This window comes from Centruroides vittatus, unplaced genomic scaffold, assembly GCF_030686945.1.
Source record: "Centruroides vittatus isolate TY-2023 unplaced genomic scaffold, ASM3068694v2 contig_3170, whole genome shotgun sequence".
Classification (NCBI taxonomy): Eukaryota; Metazoa; Arthropoda; class Arachnida; order Scorpiones; family Buthidae; genus Centruroides; species Centruroides vittatus.
Window position 1 is genome coordinate 24,526 of NW_027122039.1, and position 17,977 is coordinate 42,502.

Consider the following 17,977-nt stretch of genomic DNA (forward strand, 5'->3'; position numbering starts at 1 on the left):
ACTGTACTTCTTACTTTGTTTATTCGTTTCTTTGTCATTTCACGAAACCAGTTTAGAGATTTGATTCATTTAATTAGGGAAATGTCAATATCGAACCTTCATTTTAACATCTTCAGTAAATTGATCATCTCCCTTAGGAATTTGACCAAATCCCCACTTTTATCATATCCCTGCGATATATATAAACACAGAGAGGAGAAAAAAGAATTATTACTACTGGATGGCCAGTAGAAAGGGGAGTCTGGTAATGATACTATGTTCGTAATCAATATATATATATCATAAAAGTAAGTGTACAGTGTGCGTGTCGCTAAAACTCAAAAACGAGTCCCGGTACGATCAAGGGAGTTATATGGTGTGGTAGCCCTCTATCCTCCATCCATGAAGAAGGTTCCCGTTTTCACCTGAAGGGCGTGCTGTTGAAGATATAAGGGCTAGAAGTTTCGCCCTCTAGAAATTTCTAGAACAGTCCAGAACATTCGAAAGTATTCGAGAGCATTTCACAACATTCCAGAATGTTCCGGGATGTTCTGGAACGTTCGGGAACACCCCGGAAAATCCCAGATCATTGTGGAACATTCCAGAACACTTATTTTGAAGATTGTATTTAACTAATCTATATATATAATCGAGATGGGTTGATAATAATAATAATAATAAGCGCAGAGTCCAAACGGTTAGGAGTTGAAAGTTGAAATTTGGTACACAGTTAGGGTACAGGTACGTCACGAGAACGTACACTAAGAAGGGATTTTTCGAAATTTCCTCCCCCCACAAGGAAGAGGGAGAGGATTAAATCTTACCCTGAAGAACTCGGCTTCTACTGTGCTATTTTAGATGTGGTTTTTTGCATTTTCGACTGCGTTTAATAAGGTGTGCCACGAGAATGCACACTAAGAAAGAATTTTTGGAAATTCTCCCCCGCGGGGAGAGGGAAAGAATTAAGGCTTAATCTAAAGAACTCAGCATCTACTGTACTATTTTAGATGCAATTTTTTTGTTTTTAACTGCGTTTTAGTAGGGTACCACGTGGGGATGAAAGAAGTGTATTCCTTAACAATGGAAGTGTTAACAATGGGAGTGTTAACAATAGAAGTGTTAAGAGAAAGCGGCGTGCAAGATTTACAGGTGCAGATGCGGTTTTTTGCGTTTTTGCGGAAAATCGAACATATTTTTTGACCCATCTAAATATTCTCTAATTAGTCTGGAAACAGGGGACCTAATTCTTTCATTCTGTGAAAATGGGTAGGATTGGCTATAAATCTTCACTATCGCTACTTTTTGCCCGATCAACGCCGGGCTTATCTGCTAGTGACATATAAAACTAACCCTTTCTGCAGATCTGAACAAATTAAGTTAGCTGTCAAATTAATAATTATAACAATAATGTTCTTTCACACATTTTCATCTTAAAAACACTACAATAGAAATACTAAAATTGCTCATCTAGATATCCAAATCATAGCACTAATTGTTTTAGAATATTGTATTATTGCAATGCTTACGGAGTAAAGATTTTAAGTCTTAGAAGAAATGTGTTACTAGAAAACAATCGTTTTAAAAATTTAATGTTTACGATCAGTATTGTAGAATGAATCACTCAATTATAAAAGCCTGTTCTACCTATTTTTTCAACCGAATTTACCAGTAAAAATATCGAATTACCGGTATATTTACCGATGCATTTATGTACATGATTACCCGTAATGCAATTCCAACTTTTCTATAAAAGCATCAGTTTACTGCTCAAGATAATTGGGGTATAGTCTTGTTTGGTTTCTGTAACATGGAAATTTTGGTATCGGGCCAAACGAGAGACTTAGATGACATATTCAACATCGTACGACAGGCAAAGAAATCGGATTTTTGTTTCTTGAGTTTATTTGTGGTATATTATTATAGTGAACTTTCCGTTGTACTTGAATACCTAACTTCGATATTATGAAACAAATTATATGCGTAAGGATCCACCAACATTTATCCATTATATTTACACATTTTAATAGAATGTAGGCTATCTTTAAATCTAGAAAACACTAATCTAGAACATCCGTTAAAACTTTTCGTAGCGTGTATTGAAAGCAAAAAAGAAACAGATGTTCTATGAGATAAGCTATCTACATCCACTCCCGTTCCGTGAAGGAACCAAGATCATAGAATTTGATATTGATTTTTAAATTTTATCCCAGTGGCTCGAGTAGAAATCAATTAAAGCAACGTCAGTAGATTGTAAGCATTGTCGTTCAGGCTTCGCCTTGTTGTAGAAAGTTTACACGTTTTATAACTTTGTAATAATTTTCTGTAGATTTTAACGAGACGAAATCATTTGTTTTATATAATTATTATATAAAGCGTTGAAAAGAAACAAAAATATGAAAGTCATCGCCGTACTTCTCTTGTTAGCCTGTGTGTTTTGTACTTTGGGTGAGTGAATATGTCGCGATTAATATTTTACTTAATTTCTCTTGTATTATTTTTTATATAGATCTGTTTATAAATTTAAATTCAAATGATTTACTTTTATATATTGATTACAATAATAAAATTTTGGTAATAGAGGTTATGTCGCTGGAAACCGAATTTGGCTGTCCGGCTGTTGAAATAAGATGCTATATACATTGTCGAAGCATCAATAGAAAAAGAGGACGTTGTACTGGAACTTCGAAACAGATTTGCACCTGTTACGACTAGGAAGATTTATTGAAACTAGGAGAGAACAAGAGAAAACACGCTATCGACACGGGCATTTTAATATGGTTAATTGGGTCAGTTTTTATATTTTTCTTACATTAACTAATTTTATATGATTGAAAAACTGATCAGTCACAATTTTTTTGAAATTTTCATGTTTTAAATATAATTTTACTAATGTATACATTATAAAATAAAATTTTTCTCCAAGTTACGATTGTTTTAAACGACCGCTGCGCATTGTTACTATTATGTTTTATAATTACAGACGAAATTATTTATATAGATATATAGATAATTACATTTTTTCAAATAGCAGTAGTTACATTTACAATTGTTCTAAAACAATACAATTGCAAATTAACTTTTTTATGGATGTTTTGTTTTCGATAATTAATTGTATATCGAAAAATAGTAATGCTTTACAAAGAATTCTTATAAATGCCTTCAAAAATGGTCTTATAAAAATTATAAGATTTAACCGCTCGGCCATCCGGTCTACATTTAAAGTGGCAGCCCACGCTCCGGTGGATCTGGGATCGAATCGGAACGTGCTGAAAACTCCTAGGAATTTCTCGGGGACATGATGGACGTTGCTCTCGAGTTGACTCTTTCCATAGACAGACTGTAGAATAACATAGATAAGAATTTATATGAAATTATCTAACTCGAATTGTATAAGTACCGCGCTCAACAAGAATTGCTACAATTTTCAAATACTTCTTCATTTGTTGTGAGAGATCCTTTACGAGGATGCACCATTTGTAGTTTTGCACTATATTGTTCGCGGTAAATCAGGGAATGAAAACTTTTTTTGGTACGCTAAGTATGTGTTTATTTTGTCTAATGGTTAATCCCGCCTTGATTGTAACGTCTACAAAGTTTTAATTGCATCACTGAATTTTATGAAAATACAAAAGTGCCCTTTAATATATTACGTTCCAATCAAACACTAACTGGGTAAAAAATAATCATAAATAATAAATATTGTAATATGTTTTGAGGTGTCGCCATCTGTTGAGAGAGAAAGACAACAAATGGAACCTCAAACAAATATTTAAAACGAAGAAAATATTCTCAACAGAATTGCCATTTTTCTATAAAAACAATTCTAGAAACTTGGTAATTTCCCATAAGATTAAAATAAGTAATGATATATTCGTGGAATGTTATAAAATAATTATAACAACTATATTGAGTGATTACAACTAAAGTATCAATATCCAACGCTGTTTACAGATATATTTATCGATTCGAATGCAAACAAATTTGGTATGGCGACATTTCCGTAAAAATAAAATTAGTACCAAAGCTTACCACAATGGCATTTTTGGCGCTACAAACAATAAACATTTAAGATTAAGCTATAAAGAGATCTGAAATGAGTTTGTTTTTTTTTTTTTTTTTTTATTCTTTCCACCCTATGGACACTACGGCGGCATTTTTATCAAGCCCAATTTGGGTTAGGACAGATTCATAAAGTGGTGAGGGATGGGGTCCGACACATCTCGGATGGACCATCTCCCGAAAATTGCTGGGTTTTTCGACTCATCCGAATTCTTTCCTTGGTTTCCACGGCGATAGGCTGAAATCTTAACCGATCTGTCATCTAGACGTATTATGAATGTGATAAAACCTGAAGGTGGTGAACGGTGAACAGCATGTTCAACTGCTGACCGTAATTGATCTCGGTGGTGTTTTTCACATGCACTATGACACTGTCTTTCGCGGCTACCAAATGCTTCCAATACTTCCTCGATATACTTTTTGGGTGCTCTCATAACCAAAAATCGCACGATTCTGCTCTTTTTACGTGGATTACAGAGCCAAAAATTCCATAGTGGCGAGTTTTATTACTAAATTTTTTTTTACGAAAATGTCGTCTACATGTCCTGAAATGTCATCATACCAAATTTGATTGCTAAAATCTATGTAAACAGTGTTGAATAAAAGTACTTTAATTACGATGATCCGGTATAAATTAGTAAAATTATATAATTATGCAATCAATTGGCAAGTTCTTCGAAATGTAACATTTCGTCATACGACGCGAATTACAAAACACCTAGGAAAATCAAAATTTTCACGTGACTTTAACTATAAATATTTTTGCAATAAGTGCAGAAATCAGGCATTTTTCTCTTCAATTAAGCTTTCTCCTCTCTATTTATAAAAAAATTTAAATTAAAAACAATTTTATATAATTACTGACTTGAAAGATTTTACATTTTTATTCTTTTTAAAATAAATATAAGTGTTAGATGTAGTTATATTATGTTCGCACATAGATCAAATACAAAATAATTTATTATTGTAAAACTATTTTCTCGAATTAGTAAGTCATGCGTTGTTCTATCAAACAACAACGTACGGCTTACTAATTCGTTGTTTCCTTCTGGACTTTACACCATAAATTTTCTACTATACCTCTACTATATAATTTTTTTCTATAAAGTAGGTTCAAACAACATAGGTTCAACACCACCTCTATCCTGAAAAAGCTTAATTTTCAGGATAGGGATGGTGCATTATGAATGACTCGACTGACCAGATAACACAAATAACTCTTTATTAAAAACGAACTGAACACATCTCTGGCTCCCTGGAGGTACAAAATGGCTGTCCTTTTCACGCCACAACACGTTCAACCCGTGTTTCCACCTCGGCACATACACAGTTAAATTTACCATCTCAACAGATGAATTTTATATAAATTGTCAATGCTAATAACGAGTAAAATCGTCCTTAAGTCCGACTCTATTCGAGATTTGACACACGACCCCGTTTATCCCCCCATCCCGTCGATCTTCAACCACCAAAATTTAATAGCATCAATCCCCCTAATAGACAAATTTCCCTGTAAAATTTCAGAAATATTCGACAAAAAACACAGGATTTATTACGCTTCAAAAAGGGTGAACAAAATCGTTCACAATACAAACACACATTCACACACACACTAAAATCCGTACATACAGAAAAATCTCGAATTGTTTCGCATTTCTCGACGTTTCCAGGTCCTCTGAGTCCAAAAATGTAAAAATCTTGGGGGGGTCATTTTTTGACCGATCGCCATACTTTCCCTCTGTTATGTATAATAGAGCCGGAAAAGTAAAAATTATAAAGCATGATTGTCACTCCAAGGGTAGAAAAATGTAATATTTTTGATTATAATGAGATGGGCCAGTAACTAAATGGAGAAGTTTCTTAATCGGAAGGTCATATGTCAAACTTTTTATAAGTCTGACGTATATAAAAAGATGATGCGGCAGAGTTGCAACAGAAAAATTATGAAATAGAGTTGCAATAACAACACGTGCGAGGAATACAAGCATTTGTTTAGAGAATACAAGCTAAATCACGGCACGGTTCAGATATTTATGATGCTTTATAAGTTGTATATCCGTTGTAGGTATTTTACCTATCAATAATTTTCTTCTGTACAGATCGATAGAACAAGGTGACTTTTATCACTCGATCATGAAAGGCATTGCTGTACTTTTTTTGTTAGCTTTTGTATTTTGCACTTTAGGTAAGTGAATAATATTCATTGGCACGTTAAAGTTGAATTCTTATTTTTATATTTTAGTTGTATTTTACTTATATAAAAAACAAAAACTTTTCTGAAACGTTATTATAATTATTAACTTAATATATATTTACCTGAATAGAAGTTCCGATGATAGAAGCGCGTTATTGTCCACTTAGTCCACAAGACTGTCGAGCATTTTGCAAAGCTAACGGCCAAAAAGGAAATAAGTGTGGAGTTGTAGATGGATTATGCGTCTGTTTCGGTCCTGAAGCATAAATTCCACGTTTGTTATTATCGAAACACTCGAATATAATGAACAACCATATATAATATTATGTTAGCATCTTCAGTAAGTATCTGTAAATACAGATGGCAATTTATTGGTATTGGCAATTTATATATATAGATATAAATGAAATTTTTGAAATCTTTGTTAAAGTAGTTATATTTTATTGAAAAATATGATTAAAAATTGCAACCCGGCATTGTGACCGTGTCACAATAAATAATTCCGGCCTACAATTTTTAACTTAATGTATATCATCTCCATCTCAAATTAGTGGTGGCTTGCCCCTGTACATCATACTTTTCCTTTGATCCGTTCCGTTACCTATTTAGCTGTATTTCATGCATAAAAATGCCTACACGTGCAATATAATATTCTATTATCTATTCATCCTATATAATATATTATATTATCTAAATATGCAATCAATAGGGAAATTAACAGAAAAATTAAGAAAAATGTAAAATTTCACCTGGCAAACGGACCGGACAGCTTTGATACGCCAATTCTTCTGTTGACCCTCCAGAGCAACGGTCGGCAACCGGTGGTCCGCGAGAAAATTTGGGTGGTCCTTGGAGAAATTTGGACATTGATCAACAGAAGGTTACGCCAAGTATTACGAAAGAAATGCAAAATGCTTAGTTACTTTTTCACTTATATGGGGTTTTTTATTCGAATCTAAAACCAAATACGAAGGGACTGCTATCAATAAATAATAAACAATAAACAATATTGTGAGTGCGACTGTCGTCCTTGGTGGAAAAGCGCTAAGAATCCATAAACTTCTTTCAAACAAGCAGCAACGAACTTTAGGCTCGCATTAATTTGTTATAATAAAATACGCGAGTTTCATATTAATATAGTAAAATTGAACTTTTATGATCATTATTCTACAGATTTTGTATTGTTTAAAAAAATCAGTCACTATCCCGCGGACCACTATCATGAAGTGGTCCGCGAGATTCAAAATTGTGAGTTTAGTGGTCTGTGAGGTCAGAAAGGTTGCCAACCGCTGCTCCGGAGGACATCTGAAAACATACGAGTTGGGTCACGTAGTGTCTTACCGAAGCCGGTTTTTATTTTAAAATAGTGAAATTATCGGCACATCAAAAACTACGATTATATTTTAATTTTTTTATGTTGTTTTCATTCTAATAGTGTAAAATACTCGTGGGTTAACAATGCGTTTTATTTTCACTTATGTTTCGTGTCACATAACAAGGAAAAGTATTGGAATCTTGTGTCATTTGATCCTCCGAGATATTTGCAAATTTCCGGGTTTTGAGATCTTTTGATCCAAAAAAAGGAAAGAAATTCCATATCTGCGTTTATAATAAACATTCCGGTTTGAAATTTCCAAAATACAAATAGTGTTAGAATAAATAAATGCAATTGACGTGTGTAAATTTCATTTTCATAGTTCTATTTATTAGAAAATAGAATATTTTTCATTTTTAAAATGAAATAATTCAAATCCATTAATGTTTTGACGTAACGCGTGTCACGTATTTGTCGAAAGTAACCAATTGTTGGAATGCATTACTGGATGTTTCCATTGTCGGCGCCGTTTTGTTGGAGGAGAAAACAAGTAATCTTCCGCTTTTTTGTATTCTCCTGTGTTTTTGAGAGTTGTCCGAAGAATTTTGATAAGTAAACTTCAATAAGTAAGTAAATTATGATTCTATCGCTAGTTACTCCATTTTGATTTATAAGAAATCAAAATGGAGTAACTAGAGATTTGCAGATGGAGTAACTAGGCATTTTGCAGCAGCTGAGGACAATCGTACAATCGGAAGCAGCCGATTAGACAAGGAAGTGAGCACGGTCATTTCCGACAGTGCTGATATCCAGGTAATGTAGTACTTATTGCAGGAAGAATTAACCATACTATGTATTTCAGTGAATATCAGATTCGAGGATTGGTTGTACAAAAGATTTACTGCTATGAGAGACTGACTATCAATAAAGACAGTAATACTTTGGTTGTTATGGATGAAAGTTGACCATTGAATTGCATGATGGATGGCGGTAAGCGCCGCTTCAAAAGAAATTGCAATCTGGATGGAGACTATTTCTGATGGTATATCTCGGTCCCTTTCGTGTAGACTACGAAACTGCAGTCGACTGTACGGATCAAGAGAAAACTGTAAAATGTATCAACTGTGTCAGAAGAAAGCTTCAAAACAACGAACACAATTCAATTGACAAAAACTGCCTGGTTTTTCAACAAGAAAAACGGGAAATACAAAAGAGGAGAGAATACAACTACTGACAGTTACTTCAGTAAACAACAATATGCCAAAGGCGGCATATCTGCACATCCGGACTAGTGGTTCTCATTGGAGGTTGCTCAAGTGCCAACATCTTCTCAACGTCGAAGTGTTTATTTTGGACAGTGACTTTTCCAGAGATAATATAAGTGTCGGGCCAGTCATTTACTTTGTATTTCAAGGCTAAGTATCCATCTATGTAATTATGTATATGTTATTTTGTTTTCAATAAAAACCGACGCGGGCGCTCTCAGGGTCCCATGCTAATTCTTCACATTTTCCTGTCCTCCTTTTTTCATACTTCTTTCTCATGCTTTTCTACATTCATCTTCTTTCCTATTTTTTAAAGGGCAAAGTCTGTAGCTGTAAACAGACAGCCCTCCTTGACTTTAAGATCGAAGATCGAAGTCGACGTTAAGTAGAAGGTGGAAGACGGCATTCTCCCCCTTTATTTAAATTTTGCTTAGGTTTTAGAGTGAAGATACGTAGGGGCTAAAACGCGGCAGTCACCCTTTTTTGACCTTTCGCGTAGCTTTTACAATGAAGACACGTAGGGGTTAGAAGACGGTCGTTTGCCCGATTTTTTTAAATTTCGTGCAAGTCCTACAATGAAGACACCGAATGGAGTCGAAGACTGGCCTGCCTTATTCTGATTTTTGGGCAATATCGAGTCAATGACTCAATGATTTTTGACTATTTTGGATTTTTGTTTTTCATTTTCATTTTAAATGTTGTTTGAAAATAGTTTGAATCGAATAAAATTGTATTGGCTATATTCGTGTTTGTTCTATTATGGTCAGGTATCCTTACTTGACTTTTATTGTTACTAGTTATTTGAATATTGCATTCAACTAGTTTTATAATTACTTCTGAATATTAATTAATTACTGTGTTTTAAAGTGTGAGTTAGGACAAATGAAACTCCACAAGTAAAGTTATTCAGGTGTGGAGTTGTATTCTTTCCAATTCTTAATGGAACTCTGGCGCAACCACCTCCCGGTGATGAGTTCTGGATTGCCAGTCGTTTGGAAATGATGAACAGTAAGCGAAGAGTTGTGCGTTTCCATTTGACTTATTATTACTCAGTGGCGTGCCGTCTTAGAAGCGATGGAAGCGCCGATTCCACCTTCCAATGACCTTCCCTTGTATTTTATAAAATATAAATTTTCATATTTTAACGTACTTTGCATTAATTAAAATTAATATTTTATTATAACTGCATTATGTATCTTTTACAAATTTCTATACTACATGTGAAAAAAACGATAAGATTGCTATTGTATATTCGAATAATTCGGTGGCGGCAGGAGTGTCGAAACCGGGTCAGTTTCCAATGAGCCAGATTATATAGGCATTGGCACATGCGGTTTACAGAGCATCAACCTCACCCGGTTTAGCTGGTAGAAGCAACACACGCATAAAGCATTAATTTTATATCCCGGACCGGTTGTGGGCTGTTAGCCGCCTGCCTGCTAGATATTCGGCCGCCCTCGCCCGATTGTGTGAATCACGAGTAGACTAGATCAACGGCGGGCAACCCCCGGCCCGCGGGCCAGCTACAGCTCCGAAAAGTTTCTATCCGTCCTGCGAGATCTTTAATAGATTATTAAATTGGAAAAAATAACTAATTAATAGTTATTTTTCCAATTCTTTGTAATTTTCGAAAACGATAAGAGAAATAAATGTAGTAATTAACTTTTTTTTATTTATTTCATATTTGCAGACTAAAAAAATTACGAGTCACAAGAAGGCGTCAATTAACTACTACGGCCCGCGGAAAAAACGTAAAATTTATTCTGGTTTATGTTATAAAAAAGGTCGCCCACCCTAGACTAGATTTATAACTTAACCCAACCGATAGGAGTTTACTGGCATGTTTTTATGATAGTTTTGTATAGTTGACGGGAGTTTAAATCCATTAAAATATTTGATATATTTATTCCGCGTTTATTCCGCTCTCCCATCTTATATTACTCACGGATTTCAATGTTAAACCGGTGATATTACGATTTAGTACGTCCCATCTGTAAAGGGATGCAAAAAAACGTGTACAATTCTAGTAGTGTTAAAAAATTAACTGTTACTTTGGCAGCATCATTTACAACCAAATTTAATAAATGAGACGTACAATGGTACAAAAAAAGCTCTAGAATTTATTTTCCTTAAATTACGATTTATGTATCCGTTGTCATAAAAATTTGTCTTTTCACTGTTTTCCCAAGACTACAAATATTCAGGTACAAAGTAACTGGTTTCGACTTATTTCTACTTAAGTAGTAGTTAAATAATTAAGCGATTAGGGAATTAGAAACATATATAAAACCCCGACGAAAGAGCCGAAATTTTACTTAAACAGAAGCTTAACCCAACCAATCTCTTGCCGAGTACAGTGGGGTCTGATCTCTTCGTAATATTAGATGTAATAAAGACAGAAATTTTTCCAGTTCAATGAGAGTGACCGAAAAGTTGTAAATTTTGGAAATTTCCGTGAACACTCGGTCCTAAAACGAATTAGTTAGAAAACGAACGAAGGACAATCTGTTAAGTTTAACATATTTAGATTTTTACAGCTATGGTGAGAAACGTTTCAAATCTACAACAACCCTGTAGCGTCCTTTGATATATACTAGTGAAGCGACAAAAGAGGCATTTGACATTGACCGGTATCGGCACCCTCGGGATTTGGCACGCACACACCTACCTGGACCGTCTCCAATTCCATTTATTAGCCACTCGTAGGGAGCTATTTGACTAACAAGTAAGTGGATTGTTTTAAGATTTAAAAAGCAGTGGCGTGCCGTCATTGGAAGCGGTGGAAGCGCCGCATCCACCTTCCAATGACCTTCCCTTGTATTTTCTAAAATATAAATTTTCATATTTTAACGTACTTTGAATTAATTAAAATTAATATTTTATTATAACTGCATTATGTATCTTATTAAAAAATGTTATACTATATGTGAAAAAAACAATAAGATTGCAATTGTATATTCGAATGTCAGTGGCGGTATGGAAGCGCTTCCGAGACAGCTTTCAAGGCGAGGATAACTGAATGGTGTAAAGCAGCCAGGGGCATTGGCGCATGCGCTTTACACAGCACCAACCTCAGCCTGTTTAGCCGGTGGAAGCTACACACGTGTAACGCTTCCAAGGATTCTATCCCTTAGCCACTTGGTAGGGAGCTATCTGACTAAGTGAATTGTTTAAGATTTAAAAAATAAAAAGTATTCAATGTTATTTTTATGTACATTTTTGTACATTTGTACATTATGTACGTTTTATTGCAAAGTTATATTTAATTACAGTATAATTAAAAGAAAATTATAATTATATTGACAGATTTTCAGACAAAATCTTTAAAATTTTTATCACTCTAGATGTTTTTCATAATATTGAAATTATTAACAATTTTTCCGAGCGTGTTTTAATTCTTTAAATTAAGTAAATTTTATGGGAAATTTTTTGATTTATCTAAATTACGTAGCGAATCGCAGTATTATATTCGTGTCCGGACTATATCGACAAGAAACTCTTAAACATAAAACATATTATAATTAATATCGATCCGAACAAAGACGTACTAAAATAATTATATGATTTAATATCATTAATGTTTACGGTACCATTTACCGGTTGTAAGCTGCCGACATATGGGGGCAATTAGTTAATTGCACGCCAGGAAAAACCTAGGGACCGATCGTATGTGGGTGGTGGCGGCAGAGGCAAAGATGACAAGTGTCTTACAATAACCGTTTATTTTAACGTCAAAACAAACTTACAAAGTAGGCCCACAATACAAGATGCGATCTAGATCGTCTGCGGCAGAAAGCGCTCCGGATGACGGCGATCGGAGAATGCTGTCGGAGTCGTCGGTAAAGCCCCGGGGCAGTCGGGTAGGAGAGTCCGATGGGGTCGGTGACGGACGTCGGCGAAGGAGTAGGTGGCTGGTTGGAGTACCGTCGTCCACTTCCTGGTAGAAAGCTCCGTCGTTCCCCCTCTGACCTTGATTCGGGGGTTTTTATACGATTTTCCCTCCTATCTTCCCCTCTTGATTGGTCTTGAGTCCCTTTTTCCTTTTTTCGATTGGTCAGTCTACTGTTTCTAAGCAAGACGAAAACCAAATTCGGCCGGGGACGGCGCCCGGGCGTTGACAGCTACTCACATAATTTACACAGTTTGCCCCCCTCTCGCGGACATCGGGCTGAACCGATCCGCCAAACGTTCTTTGGCTGCCCCCCCTTTCGCGACGATCCCGGGCTCATATGGTCTAGCAGGTGTCCGTGACCATCTGTCTCTCTTCTTTCTCCCCTTTTTTTGTTAATTGTTTATATCTCGACTCTTGTATACGAGCACCGCGACATTCCCTTCGTCGTTTATTACCGCGTTGTGTTTGTTTTAGAAGAAATGCTTTACAGATGTCTGGTTTATAGCCCGATGCGCGTTCTTGCTCCGATTGACTTTCCGAAATTTCCCGAGGTAGCGATCTTGAAAACAACCGAATTCTCGGCACCATTTTAGGATCCTCACACGGTGGGTCTGCTGAGCGCAGTTTTTCGACCACGAAGCAAATTCATACATTGGCCAGGAACACTCGGTCGGAGGAAAAATTGTCATCGCTGGCGTTGCTTTCGATAGAAAGAGAGCTTTCAAATACGTCGATGGAGTCGACGACCAGCGATTTTTACGATAAAGTAATTAACGACTTTTCGGAAAAAATCGCCGACACCCATTGTTTATATCATTAGTTTATAAAAAATTTTAAAAAGTTTTTCTATCATTGTTTGTATCGTATTAATTTGTATTATGTATGTATTATTTGTATTTTAGAACTAAAATACATAAATTGTTTATTTTTGTCATTTCCAGTATTTGTTTAAAACTTTTATGGAAATGTCATGTACCGGACAGGTCTGACCCGTCACGAAAGACGCGAAAAAACGGTTAATTTAGAGAAGAATTAATTAGTTTAAAAAAACATAAGTAAAGTCGCTTGTAGTCGGACACCCATTGTTTATATCAAACTGCCAGGCAGAAACCATAAATCGCGGAAGGAATCTTTCTATGATCGGTGGAAGATCGAATTCATCTTCGATTTTGACTTTTCTCACTCTCCAGGTAAGAGTCTCGTTACGTTTAGTAACCATGGACCCACCACTAGGGAAGCGTGATTGAGGGAGAACGACCAATCAAAATGGATGAAAGAAAGAACGGAGATTGATATAATCTCCGACAATCGAGGACACCTGGCACTCGGTTAACGTTCCGAATAACCAAAACGCCGTGTCAACGCGCAAAAAAAAAAAAAAAAATACAATTTATCATCTATTGTGCCAACCCGTAACCCGTGCCACTTCGGACTTAGACCGTGTCCCCGACTCCAACGGACAAAGCCTCCCCGTGCCTTACAGACTCGTCAACGCCACTGTCCCGGAGCCACCTTCGATCGACCATCAAAGAACCACATCGACGCTCAGGACGTCCGAACGGCCGATTGTCCTAAAGCAAACTATTTTGTACATAGTGTATGTTTATTTTATGTTAAAATAAACGGTTTTTGTCAGATACTTGTCGTCTTTGTCTCTACAGCCACCACCTATGTACGAATGGACCCTAGACCATTACTGACACGCAATTAATTGATTGCCCCTAGAAGTCGGCTTCTTACAGAAACACAGCTTCCCTATCATCAAATGTCACGGCAGGCCACTGTTAAAAAGTAAAGAATATTTTGTTCTTTTTATGCACGTTTCTTCACAAAGTTATATTTAATTATAAGTTTCTTTAAAAGTATATTCATACAATTGAAGAATTTTTTGTACTAGGCATGTATATTCGTCACACATTTTGTTTTACCAAGTTTTTTTATAATTTTAATTTTAGCCCTTATATCGTGGCTAGTGATTCAAAAATTTTATTTTAAAAAGGTTTTGGCTCGAGACCGTATAATGAAAAAGAAAACATTATTAAAAGAGAAAGACCAATGCCTAAATTAAGTATAAATACGTCGGCAAAAAAATTTCGACATTTTGACGATAAAATTTATGACGAATGACGATTCTTTCGTAAAATTGAAGCAATTTGGAAATCAAAATAGAATAGAATTTAACATTGGTAGACAATATAAAATAAATATTGAAAATTATAACGAGATAATTACGATTAATAGATATATCTAAATTAATAGATGTTATATGTTTTTTCTCAAAGCAAGAATTGGCATTTAGAGGGCGTAGGGAATTTATTGAATCTAATAACGGAGGTAATTATATTGAACTTTCTTATTTATTAAGTACGTCGGATAATCTATTAAAAATACATTTAAAGAAGTATACGGTTTTTACTGACTTATCGAAGAAACGAATACGAACGGGCCCTGACGCGCAATTAATTGCTGAATTGCCCCTGTAAGTCGGCTTCTTACAGAAACAGCTTCCCTATCATCAAATGTCACGGCACGCCACTGCTATTACTGTATTTTCATGGAATGACCCACATGCCGGGGAGACCATAAAATCAGTTATTTCCGTATGGTAAAAACCAGCAAGACAATTTATCATGGAGGAATGCTAGCATGTTGGTTTAAGTGAGGTTATACATCTTTCTGTAGAGGGAGCATTAAAAAATACGAACGAGTTTTTTATTTTAAAACTGTCAGCATTACATCAAAAACTATGATCATACGTTTAATTCTTTATGTTGCCTGATTTCTAACGACTTAAAATTAGTGATGTAACGAATAGTATATTCGGCCTCAACCGAATACCGAATATTCGGCTAGGAACGTGGACGAATACCGAATATTCGGGCAGCAGCGTTGCCGAATGGCCGAATATTCGACCAAACTATTCGGCTTGATTAACGCACGTACGAAAATTGGCGCGCAAACCGCATTATGGCAAAGATTTCCGTGCTCTCTATTGGCCCGCTGTCACTACGATTTTTTCTTCCATTAAGTCTAAATTATTTAAATTAATTAATTAAATTATAATTATTAAACTTAATATGAGATGGAGCCTAACGTCTACCTCTAGTGCCAAACTGGTTTATAATTTATGTAATAGCCGTAAATAGCCCGATATGATTCGGCAGTTGTTGGTATTTAGATGTAAGTTATAACTTATAAGTTATTTTATTTGCAATCGATCATTTTAACTCTTTAATTAAACACTAAAATTTTGTTTTTACTACGTATTTGTAGACTGAATAGTACCCTAAGGATATACTTTAGTGGTGACATAATATGGTCTAGTTTCTCCCCATTTGTGGAACAGTTCAAATATATTATTGGGGAGTTTCTATTTGTGAAGTTTTGTGATATTTTGTTGCTATTGTTTTTGTCAATATTTTTAAAATTAACATGATTTCAAATGTTATCTTTTGTATATAATGAGAAATGCCCATTCTTTGCTTTATATATAAAATAAATTATATATTAGTTACTCATCTTCTAGAAATAGATTAAATAATTCTTTCATTAAATACGATAAGTTTCAATAAAACGTTTCGTAACTCATTTTAAAATATCGTACAAATATTAAAATATACGCGAATACGAATATAACATAATTAACTAAACAATAACATTAATGCCCGATACATTCTAACCTACACGCCATCAATGCCATAAGATATCGAGGCTAGATAAAGGCTATAATATTATTTAATTACGAAATAATTTAATACTAGAGTTAGATGCTATTTCTTATTAACTTTAATAATTATAGTTTAATGTTCAGCATTAATAAAAGTTACCAAAATGATTAATTTACTGTTTTTTTGTTATTTCTTACTCCTGTTTTCAGGTATTCGGTATTCGGCCGAATAGTGATTAAATATTCGGTATTCGGCCGAATAGCGAAAAATAGGCCGAATACTGGGTAGTAACCGAATATTCGTTACATCACTACTTAAAATACAACTGGAATTTCAAAAGTGCTTTTTTTGTGTGTGTATTTTATTGTTATTTGATTCAAAAATGCAAAAATAAATATATTAAATTTAAGAAACTCGCTGTAAATCATCTCAACTTAAACCAATTAACATTGGCTGTGTGTGTGAAATTTGAGAGGAAGGTGTTATTTTTAAGGTTGGGTAGATCGTTAGCGTAGCACACACAGACTATACCAGTGGTTCTTAACCTGGGTTCGACCGAACCCCTGGGGTTCGGCGAGTCAGTCTCAGAGGTTCGGCGGAGGTCAACCACCTGACGTCATCGTGACGTAGAAACCGTATTGGTTTCGAAAACTAATGCTACATAACATGTGTTCTATTGGGAAATATGCCTATATTTCCTAATAGAACACCTATTATACCTATGTTTTGAATTTGAAAAATTATATTTTATTTTTCCAATTAAAAGGGGTTCGGTGAATGCTTATATGAAACTGATGGGGTTCGGTACCTCCAGCAAGGTTAAGAACCACTGGACTATACTAATGTCAATAAGCCATTAAAAGAACGAACTAACAAAGGCACTTTTGTTTCTAGGCGCTTACGACTTACGTAAACATCCATTCATTTTTCTTTATTTAAACATCTCTATATCGCTGTACATAATCGAGATATTACCAGTTTACAAAACTATTTTTTAAAGTTATTTATAATTTGCTAACGTATAATACAGTTGTATAGAACTGGGAAGTATATCAGAAGTAAAGAAATTTGCAATTTTTTAGAAATATGAAGCTTACAAACTTTATATAAAGACAGTTGACCGATCACTGTACGATTCATTTCACTTTTAGAAATGTAATAAAAACTTTATTGTTGCAATATGACAACAATCCACATATGAGAGGAAACTAAATATTCTAAAAAGTTTTTATAGATTATAAAAGCCATAAAATCTTAGAGACGAGATAAAAGAATTGGCTTTCTCTTTGGGACATTTAAAAGAAACAGTAGATGAAAATAATCCCATAATAATAGAGAACTTGAAACAAAATATCATAGTGAAATTGAATATAAAAATATTGCTTGAAATTAAAAACCTTGATGTGTGAAAATATTTATCAAATCATGCATAATAAAATGTGTTAATCTAAGCAAGTATTGTATAAAGTTCAAAATGCTTAAAAATATTTTATGTACCAATTAAAATTTCTCAATTTCGTTTACATAAAGTTCTCTTGAACCCATGTGGTATTTAGTTTTTGAACAACAAATCCACAATAAATTTATAATTAAAAAAACACACAA

General features: G+C 34.6%; 1 long non-coding RNA gene across 1 annotated transcript; it reads left to right on the forward strand.

The window, feature by feature from the left end:
* Positions 1-6,068: 6,068 nt before the first annotated feature.
* LOC136973428 (uncharacterized) lies at positions 6,069-6,654 on the forward strand. The gene is made up of 2 exons (XR_010880493.1): positions 6,069-6,223; positions 6,363-6,654. It is a non-coding gene; the product is annotated as an uncharacterized lncRNA (long non-coding RNA).
* The last annotated feature ends 11,323 nt before the right edge of the window (positions 6,655-17,977 follow it).